Source organism: Triticum dicoccoides, chromosome 5B (assembly GCF_002162155.2).
Source record: "Triticum dicoccoides isolate Atlit2015 ecotype Zavitan chromosome 5B, WEW_v2.0, whole genome shotgun sequence".
NCBI lineage: Eukaryota > Viridiplantae > Streptophyta > Magnoliopsida > Poales > Poaceae > Triticum > Triticum dicoccoides.
In genome coordinates, this window is record NC_041389.1 from 630,628,832 (window position 1) to 630,640,676 (window position 11,845).

The following is an 11,845-nucleotide window of genomic DNA, read 5'->3' on the forward strand; positions in this document are numbered from 1 at the left end:
CCAGATTGGGCTCGCCTGCAGCACCAGCGCACGGAGCATCCATCGGCGCACGACCACGGCCATCAGCGCACACGCCGGAGAAAGGGGGCGCACCATGCACGCCCATAGCCGGCCCGCGCGCACGCGCCAGGGGAAAACGCAGCACACACGGGCAGTGCGCCCACGCGCTGGATCTCTTTGTCGTGGCCCCCAAAGCCAAAAACCGCTGCTCTCGTGCGCGTAGCTGGGGAGGGAAGGACGCCGCCGGGGACAGGATTGCCAACCGGAGAGGGGAGGCGCCGCCGCGAGAGAAGAAGGCCCCCGCCGCGGAACCCGCCCCGCACCATCGGGAGGCCATGGCCCCGCATCTCGACACCACAGGAGCAAGAACGCCCCGCCGCCACCATCCTTGGAGACACGCGGACTTCACCGGCGTCCTCTCCGGCGGCGGCGACGCGGGGGGGAGCGGATTCGAGGGGCGGCTGGCGGCGCGGCTAGGGTTCCCCCGAGTCGCCTGGGAGGTCTGCACAGCGAATATACTTTTTTACAGGTCCGTTTGGGGGGTCTGCATCTATGTTAGCCCTCGCCGGCCCGCAAAAACGGTTTTATGAACTGCAAACGCGTTTTGCGGGCCGGCGTTTTGCGGGGTCTGCTAGAATTGCTCTGAGACGTTTAATAATACTAAAGCTACTATGGGCAAGCAACTGAATCGATTTGGTCCACCGGATGCAAGTGTGCAGAATGATACCACTTTCACGAACATGATACTGTACCACTTTCACGAACATGGTACACATGACTTGATTGCAGCATGGGATACGTCTCCACGCGAGCCTGCTCGCCACGCCCCTCCGGACCAACAGGCGCCTAGTCCGGCTGCTTACGCTCCAGGTCGAAGGGGATGCAGAAGCCCGTGCCCACCGTGCCGCCGCACCCGTCTCGGCCGGCCGCGTCGCCCCACAGCGAGACGGACGGGATCCGGTTCATCCCAGCAGCATTGCCGCCGAAGAGCTCCCTCCCTTGCTCCTCATGCCGCTGCTGGCCGCTGGATGCTCCCAATGCTGCCTGCCGTCCGCGGCAGACGATGTCAGAAGCCCAGACAGAGACACCTAACCGACAGAGAGGGAGAGAGCGCGAGCAGATAAAGGGGGTCTCTCGAGTCAGGGACGCGCAGTACATCCGTTTTGGCACCCGCGGATGGGAGCCCCCGACCAGGAGACGACGCTCGACAAGGCGAGATAGTGCACGCGCACTATTCAAATTTTAGGTAAAACCAACATTTTATCATTTTTCGCTTATACTGTTTGACTCACCAATGGGTCTCACTTAGGCTTTTTTGTGTAATTAAAATAATCTAGGCAGTTAGGTGGAAATTTACTCCTAGCAACTGACATGTGGGCTGCTGACATGCCATGCAGGCAGGGTGTACACCCGGATACAGTAGAAAACACCGTTTTGCACCAAATAACAAGTTAGATGGTCACAAAGCCATATTTTACAAGTTTTAGCACCAAATTGAACATCCAATGCAAGTACTATAACTGTCAGTGATATTACCTCAAAGAAAAACCGGCCGCAAATATTAGAAAACACACATAAAACATAATTAAACATTCACAGAATGTTCAAACTAGTCATGGGCGCACATTTAAACATAACTTAAACTAAAAAATAAAAAAAGATAGATAGATGCAGCCGCCGTGGTCGTCTTGGATGTCGCCGTCATCGTCTTCATGCGTCGACATCCTCGTTGTCGTCCATGGTGAGGTCGGCGTATGGTGGATGCTGCCAGAGATGTGTCGGTGGCCCGTGCCAGGCCGGAGGCGTCTGCACCACCTCCTACCATGGCTCATATTCTTGCTCCGGTGACCGTCGCGGTGTGGCTGCCCATTGCCCGAGACCCACCGTGTCAGTCATCCCCGACGTCGTGGATGACACCAAGTGTGGGTTCCACACGGCAATGAGTGGCTCCTCCATCGCATCCTCCTGCACCTCCTCCTTGACGGCCATGTCTAGCTCCAGGATGACGACGTCGCCGGCCGCAGAGAGGGCCTGATGGGTTTCGAGGCCCTCCCATTGGTGCTTGTCGTGGGTGTTCATGGAGTCCTCCATGACCCGCCTCATGAGCTCGGCCTCCTCCTCCTCAGTCATGGGAGGTGGTGGTGGTGGGGACGGGGACGGGGACGGCGTCGGCATGAGGCTGCGCACACGCGTACGGATGAACATTTGGGACGGGCTCTGAGCACAAGCAGGACGCAACAGCCGCGGGCTTTGAGCACGACCGCCAAAAAAGGATTGCCGCCGCAGATCATGCTTGCCGCGGAGCCACGTATCCCACAGCGGCGAATCTATGGTGTATCTGCGATTGTAGAGTAGATCCGGTGGCAGGCAGGCGCGGCGTCAGTCGATGTCCTGACGGCAGGCGCGGCCGCTCATTGGCACCGGTGGGATTAGCACTTGATCCACGGGGAGATGCCAATTGTTGGGGAGGTGGGCATCTCCCCACGGGAGTGGCATTGTCGTCTCCCAATAGCGCCGACAGATGTCAGCGTCGACGTAGGGCCGTCTGCGCTGCGGGGTGACGGCGGCGCGATGGCAAACGCGGATGGTGAGGACGGCCCGAGTGGTGAGTGCGATGCAGACCTGGTGGAGTAGCGGCGACCGGAGGAGGAGCCAGCCTCATGGTCTTGCTTCCCCTAGCTGATCTAATGCCACCCCATGGCCTACTGGCGAGTAGGGGGGAGCTTAGGCGGCTAGGGTTTGCTCGCTCGTGTTAGGGCTCGAGGAGGCAGCTGGGCTCAGCAGTGGAAGCTGTGGACTGGCCACATTAAGAAGGACGACAATCGGACAACTGGGTGGCTGACAGCCGGGTCCCACAGCCCGTGCATAGTTATTTTTGGCGATGGAGGTAGGTGGACAACTGCCACACGTCCCCGAGCAGACGAGAAGCAAGCGCATGCCCGTCTGTTCACTGTCCATCTGGACACAAACCAGAAGCAAGTTTGCTCTGAAAATGAACGGTCCAAACGCAAAAGGGAAAATATTTACGAACGCGGTCGCGGGCATTGGGCATGTCCGTCCGTCGTGGGTTGGAGTTGGCGTTAGTTACTTAAAAAATGTTATTACTATCTATGTCCTGGTTTATAAGTCCTATTTGCATTTTGTGTTAAATTTTAACTAAAAATTTAATTAACAAAATATTAATGCATGTTATCAAATTTATATCGTTTATTCACAAAAAAAATCAAATTCATATCGTTGGACTCGTATTTAAACATAGTTTTTAATTATATTATTTTTTATGACATGTATTGACACTCTGTTAATTAAATTTAAGGTTAAAATTTGACACAGGATACACCCCACCGACGGAGATAGTACAAGGGTGAGTTTAATATATACCTTACGTGGGGGCCTCGGTTGTTGTGAAGACAGTGAAACGCAAATGCTGTGGTCTCCTTTTCCTTCTACATGAATGCCGAGGCCTTGAGAAGCTGGACTGGTACTGCTGGAGCTGGACGAGCTCCGTCCGCTCAGCGTTGGAGCAGAGGCCAGCGGAAGGAGAAGAAAGGCGGCAGGATAAACAAGGTAAGAATCGCGAGAGGAAATCTACGAATCGTATTGCCTGTCCCAGAATAACTCCCTCTCCGGGATGCCTTCTTTCGATTCAGTTGTCGATGGGGATGGGGATGGGGATGGGGTCATTCTTTCTGAAAATCCTCTTTTCTTCTGTTCCTATGCTAGTGCTAAACAGTATAGTAGTACTAGTAACTCGACATCGTGTTCCCCTTTATTAGTAACGTGTACAAGTGCATTTGTGCGTGGAGAGATGGGGGAGGGTGACGGCGACGTTGTGATGCATGCCGGTGGCCAGCGCGACGGCCATGGTGGCCCCGCCGTGTGATGGGGTCGAGGGAGCGCCCCGACACGCCGGAGCATCGGCCGCCGGCGGGGTGATTCGTGCCGGAGAGTCGGGTCTTTTGCAGCTCATCACGTCGAGCCGTCAGTGGGCAGAGGGGAGGCCCCATGGGCCATGGGGGCGAGGGTAGGATAGGAGGCGGCGTGAGGTTGGTGTTGGTGAGCTGGGACGAGCTCAGCTCGGCCAGGCCAGGCCAGAGAAATCTTCCTTTTCTCTTGTTCAATCCATCGCGAATCCTCTTGTCATCGATTAGTAGTGGCTTGAATCAAAGTCCCTTTCTTTAATTTTAAACTAAAAATAAAAAAGAATAAACCTCTCCCTAAACAAACCCTAGCCACCACACAGATCTCCTCCTCGCTGGCGGATTCAGTCGGTCGCCCTCGCCTCCGTGGCCTGTTTTCGGTTGAGGAGACCATGAATCTTCACGCTCGTGTGGCCTCTGTCTAGTTGTTCAGGTTTTAGTGTCCTCGTGTCGTTTGTTCAGGCAATGGATGCGTCGGCACGGTGGATCTGGCCCTTCCATGTTGCGGTGACGCTGGTTCTAGCGTCGCCGCATAGCGCGTAAATATTATTGTCTACAGATCCTATCCGTCGGGTTGTGGGGGGAGAGTTTTCAGACCACAATGCTTATGCGTTGGTTTGTGGTGGCTTCGGTGGTCTCGTCAATAAGATCCCGTGGCGGTGCTTTCGGCGTTGATGTGGGATTGGGTCTTCATGTTCTGTCTTCGCCTTTATTGAATTCATGCTCGAACCAACTCATGCAAAAGTAAGATTATTTAGTCCTTAAACGTGGGATATATTTAGGCCGCAGAGTTATTTTTTTAATATTGTGTTAGCAGAGGCCAGAGTACATGAAATTGGCTCAACTGCAACTCTTATTGTTCATGACTTGATGTTCTCTTACCACCTATCACTGTAAATTAATTTTACACTTCAGAGGGGCTGCTAAACGGATGGGCATGTCTTTTGGAAGCTGCAAGCTACCGGATGAGCAATACTACAAGCATTTGGATGATGAAAAGAAGTATTTCTTGGTGCTTATGTTGGGTGATTTCCAAGATTCGATGGTAACCCTCTTACCTATGTGTTTTTTAAGACCAATGATGTTTCTACTTATCTACTAGTACTTCAGATTCTGCCTTGCAGCCAATTCCTTTGACGGGCAGACTATTCAGTTAGTTTACACGAATTTCCACATTGTTTTTTTTTTGGCAATTACAAGTAAGATCCAGAGTCATTACCCTTGTTTTTTCCAAGATTAAGATACCGGTCAGGTAAGAGAAAGGCAAAGACGTCATGCCTCGATTATAACTAGTGTCATTTGGATCTTGCGCATAGACTTTCCATCCAAAAAATTTATTTTTCTGCAGGTTTTGTTATAAAGGTAATATATTGATATCAAGATTTTACTTTCTGCAGATAATCCCAGAAGAAGTTGTGCGGCGTTTGAAAGGTGAGATCCCAGGAGAGATCAAGCTAGAAACCCGAAATGGTTACAGTCATACTATTGTGGTTGCCAAGAACCAAGAAAAGTGTTAGAGTACGTAATGGGCCTAATGGACCCCGTTAGTCTTAGAGTTAATTAGAGATAAGGGTCGCTTGCTTAGGGCTCAAGTAAGCCTTGCTTGGGAGTCAAGTAAACCTCTTTATATAAAGAGAGGAGATGTATCAATCTAATGAAGCAAGAATTAAGAAGGAAATCCCTTCCCTCTTGCCCGGCCGTGGGCAAAAAGGCCCCCGGCCGGCCCTCTCGCGCCCTCCTTCTAGCAACCCCATAACAATTTGGTATCAGCTAGTTTCGGTTCGATCATGTCTTCACCGCCGCCAAGCCCGTCTCTTCCGCTGCCGGTCACCTCATTGCCTCCGGCGACCACCACGACCGTCACCCTGCTCCTGCCCGCGCCGGGATCCTCCGTCGCGCCCGCCCCCGCCGTACTCACCCCGGAGGAGGTGTTCGGCGTGCTGCGGGACCTAACCCAGGCGGTCCAGGAGATCCACCTGTTCTTGGCTGGGTCCTACGGGCCGCTCCCGGCTGCGCCGCCCATCGCCGGCACCGTGCCGCCGTGGCTGCCATGGCAGCCGCCGCACCAGGCAGCCTTCGCTGCGCTCGCCGGGCCGCTGTAGCTGCCATCCATCGCCACCACCGCCCAACCCTGGCTGCAGTGGCAGCCGCCGCTCCTGGCGGCCTCCGCCGCGGCCAACGCTTCGCTGCCGCTGCCCGGCGCGACACCGCAGCAGCCGCTGCAGTTGCAGCAGCCACCGCCGGTCAGCTCCGTCGCCCAGTATGGGATGCCCTACGACGGGACTGCGACGACCTTGTTCCCATCAGCGCCGCCGCCATCCTAGGGCGTCCACATCCAGCAGATCAAGTCCCCGCCGCCGCCGTCACCGCTTCCGTCTTGGATCGCTACCCGCCATGTGTCGGCTGCGGTGACGCTGCAGGCTGCTGTGCGCGGCCTCCTAGCGCGTCGGCGTGTGCGGGAGATGCGTGGTCTGCAGCTGCCGCTCTTCCAAGTTGCCCTTCACTGCGCAAAGGACCTCGATCTCATCCGCTGCGTCGGGGATCTTGGGCATGCTGTTTCCCCCACGGGCGGCGGGCATGCTATTTTCCCCGTGGGCAGCGACCTCAAAGTCTGCGACATCGACGGTTGGGGGGCGCACCCCTCCTCGACATTCTCCATCGCAAGCTCTCCACTCTTCCCTGTGCAGTGCAGACCAACAACCATACACATGCACTCCTTTTGTCCAGGTGGTGTCCATGGGATCCAGGTGGCTGTACACGTGCACGTCCAAAATAAAGCGTCACAGTCTATTTCAGGTTGAGAGTAATAACACAAGCCGAGATGTAAAAGGCTTGTTTTTAGGTGTTAGGTTTGTGTTGCATCGAGTCATGGTTATAAGTTGGTTAGGCTGCAGCTCGAGGACAAGCTGCATGTCCAGGTGGGGTGTAGTGTTAGAGTATGTAATGGGCCTAATGGACCCCGTTAGTCTTAGGGTTAATTAGAGATAAGGGTCGCTTGCTTAGGGGTCAAGTAAGCCTTGCTTGGGAGTCAAGTAAACCTCTCTATATAAAGAGAGGAGATGTATCAATCTAATGAAGCAAGAATTAAGAAGGAAATCCCTTCCCTCTTGCCCGGTCGTGGGCAAAAAGGCCCCCGGCCGGCCCTCTCGCGCCCTCCTTCTAGCAGCGCCATAACAAAAGCTTGTCCTTACAGTGGCTTGGCGGCAATTCATCGAAAACTATGATCTACAGATTAGTGATTCCTTAATGTTCAGATACAAAGGGACCTCTCAGTTTAATGTCATGATCTTTGATAAGCTTGGTCGTGAAAAAGCATTATCGGTTGTTCTCGATCCTTTTTTGCATGGGGTCCAAGACAGACACAACGAGGCACATGAAATGGGGTTAAATATTAAACTTTATTATTCACTGCTTCGTTTCCTGGTACCAAATTTCACTTGAAATAGATTTTGCACCGCAGGTCTTCTAAAAAGATGGATGTGCCTTGGGAAAGATGCAAAGTCGGACTGAATATCACTACACAAACTTGGATGATGAGAAGAAATATTTCTTGGTGCATATGATAGGCGTTTTTCAACATGAGATGGTAAATTCATATTCAAATACAGTAACACCCTTTTATCAGTTACTTTGTTGTTTTTCTGTATACCAATGATTTTTTGCTTTCTAATTTAAATTATATGGAGATATATATTGCTTTAGAGACATACACAAACTATATGTAGTCTTTGCAACTTTTGGTCATGTCTCATGTTAATGTGATGCCTGGATTTAATCCAGCTTGGTAGCACGTTTAGTGATGTTTGTTCACAAAAGTGTCCTCATAGTTTAAAGTAAATTTATGCTTTTGGCATTCACATTGTTACTATGATACTAGTCTTCTTTATTTCCCTTGGTATATCAGATGTATTGAACAGACAAATTTGCTTTGATTATAGAAAGTATCTTTCTTTATCCTGTTTACGATCCATTTCTCACACAAAAATATTGCTTGTTTGTTGTTTATATCCAGGTCATGCCAGAAGAATTTCTTCAGCATTTCAAGGGCGAATTCCCAAGAGAGATGATACTTGAAACACAAAACTGCCGCAGTTACGTAATTGGAGTTGCCAAGAACAATGGAAATCTTGTCCTTACAGTGGGATGGGGGAAATTTGTTGGGACGTTTAGTCTACAGATGGGTGACACCATAGTATTCAGATTCATTGGGAATTCTCGGTTTAATGTCATAATCTTTGATGAACTTGGCTGTGAGAAGGTATCATCAGTTTTTGTGGATCCACTAGTAGAAAAGGGGGCATCAGTCCCGGTTCGTAAGAGCCTTTAGTTCCGGTTCTTGAACCGGGACTAAAGGGTCGTTACTAATGCCTCCCCCCTTTAGTCTTGGTTCAAACTGGAACCGGGACTAAAGGTCGCGGCCACGTGGAGCTCCACCTTTAGTCCCGGTTGGTAACACCAACCGGGACTAAAGGAAATTTTATGATTTTTCTTTTTTGAATTTTTTTTGAATTTTTTATTTTCAAATTTCTGAATTATTTTAACCGTCTAATCTCTAATCACCACCCCTCATCACTACTCAATTTATCCTCTAATCTCTAATCACCCCTCATCATTCCTAATCATCTAACTTCCTGAACGGTCACCCATCCTCCCACTCCCCCAGCCTGAGCATGCTTAACTTCCGGGTTCTATTCTCCCTCGTTTCCAAGTTTGCACTTGTTGTTTTCCTGACAATAGTAAGATGTCAATCCTATTAACCCTCAGGAATTTTGCGTGAGCATGAAGTGACACATTTCACTGTTTGAGTTTGAAACTATTGTTTTAAAAAACAATAATTATTTAGTAACACTAATATTTCTTGAATAATTAGTTTGACCATTATTTGACCATTATTTGACCACAGTTTGACCAGATTTGACCAAAATTCAAAATAACTGAAATAATTATTTAGTAACACTAATATTCTAGAATAATTAATGTACCATTGTTTGACCACAGTTTGACCACATAGTTTGAATTTTTTTTTGATTTTTCCACTCTAGATCTTAAAAGCCCCGTAACTTTTTTCGGTTAGGTTTTTGAGGATTTTAAAAATGTTTAACGGGGTTCCCAACAACTAGCAAAAGTTATGCCCATTTTACTAAATTCTAGAGAGATTTTGCAAATAAAGTCGAAATTCACATTTGCAAATTTTCCCAACAACTAGACCACATATCACATGGGAAACTTATTTTCTTTTATTTTTTTGACATTTTCATCATTTTATTTTATTTTTTGGAAAACTGAAAAGGCGATCCAAGGGGGGGGGGGTAGAGTTTAAAAATGGGACCTTTAGTACCAGTTCGCGCCATGAACCGGTACTAATGGGCATCGCACCCTTTAGTCCCGGTTCGTGGCACCAACCGGGACTAAAATATCCGGACGAACCAGGACAAATGGCCCACGTGGCCCGGCCGGCCCCCTGGGCTCACGAACTGGGACTAATGCCCCCATTAGTCCCGGTTCTGGATTGAACCGGGACTAATGGGCTAACCCGGCCTGGACCAAAGCCCTCTTTTCTACTAGTGATCCTTCTCCGCCTCCCGTGCAAGAAAAGCGAACAAGTGCTACTGATACTGTGAAAAGTTCTCATTTTCGTCCTCAGACCATAGAAACGCAGCCATTTAGCTTAGGGAAAGGGATGCGAATGGAGTCACCACGCCTCCAAATGGAAATGGACAAGTCATGGGAAGACAACAACACCGTTTTAAGTGTTTCCTCCCACGAGTCATCAGGTCTCACTCCCGCGTGTCAAGACAACAACATCGTGATAAGTATTTACCCTTGCAAATCATTCTCATATTTGTATTGCTTATACTTGGTTTTTCTATTTTCTTTGCACAGGAGATCCTGTCTACTATGAAGAAGAATGTGGGGTGCGTGAAGTGTCTGGTTCTGATTTCATAGTCAGGAAGAAGAAGGCCAGACTATCTTCAAATCAGAAGGAGCAGTTGAAGGATGGTTACTTTATCAGCCACAAGACCAAACTAACTTCAACTCAGAAGGAAATGGTGAAGCAGATGGTCCAGTCCATATACTCAGAGATCCCCATCTTCGTTGCTGTGATGAGCAAGTGCAACGTTGTTGTAGAATTCTATCTGGTTAGTTCCATTTTTTTAATGTGTGTTCTGCACCGATCATGTAGGTGCCTGAGTAAACTGTAAAGTGCAGCTTATGGAATATTAATGAAAACACTATATGATAATGTAAATTCATAACCAGTCATCTTTGAATTTAAATATAGGCAGTTTCCTAGTATCATACAAATTTAGGAAGCAATTTAACATGTTATTTTTACAGTGTTTTCTTGCCATTATTTACTAACTCTTTTGTTCACTGTAAACAGACTTTTCCCAGACACTACGCTAAGAAATATCTCACAGAGGAGCCACACATGTGTCTTCAGTGGCAGGGCCGGAAGTGGGAGGCACGGGATTGTGAATACAATGGCGGGAAAAAGCTCACTATTGGATGGAAACAGTTTGTAGAGGACAACAAGCTGAAGATGGGTGATATCTGCCTCTTTAAACTGTTGAGCAATGAGAGAACCATGAAGGTCTATATCATCAGTGAAAACGTTGCCAATTATCGGGCAGGTCTCCAGAATGACGCTGACCGGGAAGCGGTGTTCCGGAGAGGGGCTCATCATGCGGATGGAGCGTGTGATCCTGACTCAAGGTTCCTTCGCATAACTAAAACTGAAGCTATGGAAGATGATGTTGTTTTTAAAACTGAAGACGGTGCCTGACCGCCCAAGGAAAAAAGCCTGGTGTCTGAACCAAGCGTAGCTGCAGTTTTTCCGCTCTGGGGAAAACGAGCGGTCGTATCGATCATAAGGCCTCGGTTGCGTTTTAGAAACTTGAAACTGTTCTGGTGCTCCATCCTGCTCCTTAGTTTGTTCGTTTTCTTCACAGGCTAGCCGTGCACGCGGCCTGGAACTCCTCTAGCTGTAGTTTTAGCTGTGTTGTAGTTTCCTTTTGCACTCCTGGATGCTGCTTTTGAGGTCGTTGGTTATTTCATTATCGTGGTGATAGTGGAATCCAATCCTTCGTGGCCCTTTGGGGAAAAAATGGACGCCAACTAATCGAGATGTCATGTTACCGTATTCCCTGACGGAGGTAAGATTGGTAATGCTTTCATGTTTGTGGTACTGCTGATTCGTGAATCGCTAGTGATGGTGATATAATAGTGCTTCTGTGTTAATTACTGAATTGCCAGTGAAGTTTACTGCTCTCTCTTTCAAGGACTAGAAGTTGCCGCGTGCCTTGCCGCGCCGTTTTTCTTTCACGGGTCAATTTGTCCATGGTCGTACCATGGCTGGTCGTTGGATTATGGACTTTAATCATGTTATATATACTAGTAAAACGTTTATGGCACGGACCAACAAACGGATCTATCACGAGCCTCTCAACTTCCGTTCCTCGATCATCGTGTTATTACTTCGCTATGTTGTCACCTCACTTCAAATTCACCTGTTGGTCCCTCTAAGTCTATCGAAGTGTTGAGTCCCATCATCCCCAAGAGCATCTCCAGCCAGGTGTCTCAAACCCGTCTCAAACGTCCGACGGGCAAACCGGTCACAAAAAATTGATCCATCCGGGCGCCTCAAACCGGCCTCAAACGCCCGGGCTGTCCAGCGCCCCTCATATCCATCACAAATATTCATTTGTATTTTAAAAAGATGTTCAATGTGCATTTTACAATTTTCCAACATGTATTAAAAAATGTTCCACATGTATCTAAAAATGTTCAATTTATTTACGAAAAATGTGCAGCATGTATTAAAAAATAGTCTACATGTATTTCATAAATCAGAAAAGGAAATAAATGAAATAAACTAGAAGGAAAAAACCAAAAAATAGAAAAACAAAGAAGAACCGATAGAG

General features: G+C 48.8%; 1 pseudogene; it reads left to right on the top strand.

Moving 5' to 3' along the window:
• Positions 1 to 3,808: 3,808 nt before the first annotated feature.
• LOC119306432 lies at positions 3,809 to 10,983 on the top strand (annotated as a pseudogene).
• Positions 10,984 to 11,845: the final 862 nt, after the last annotated feature.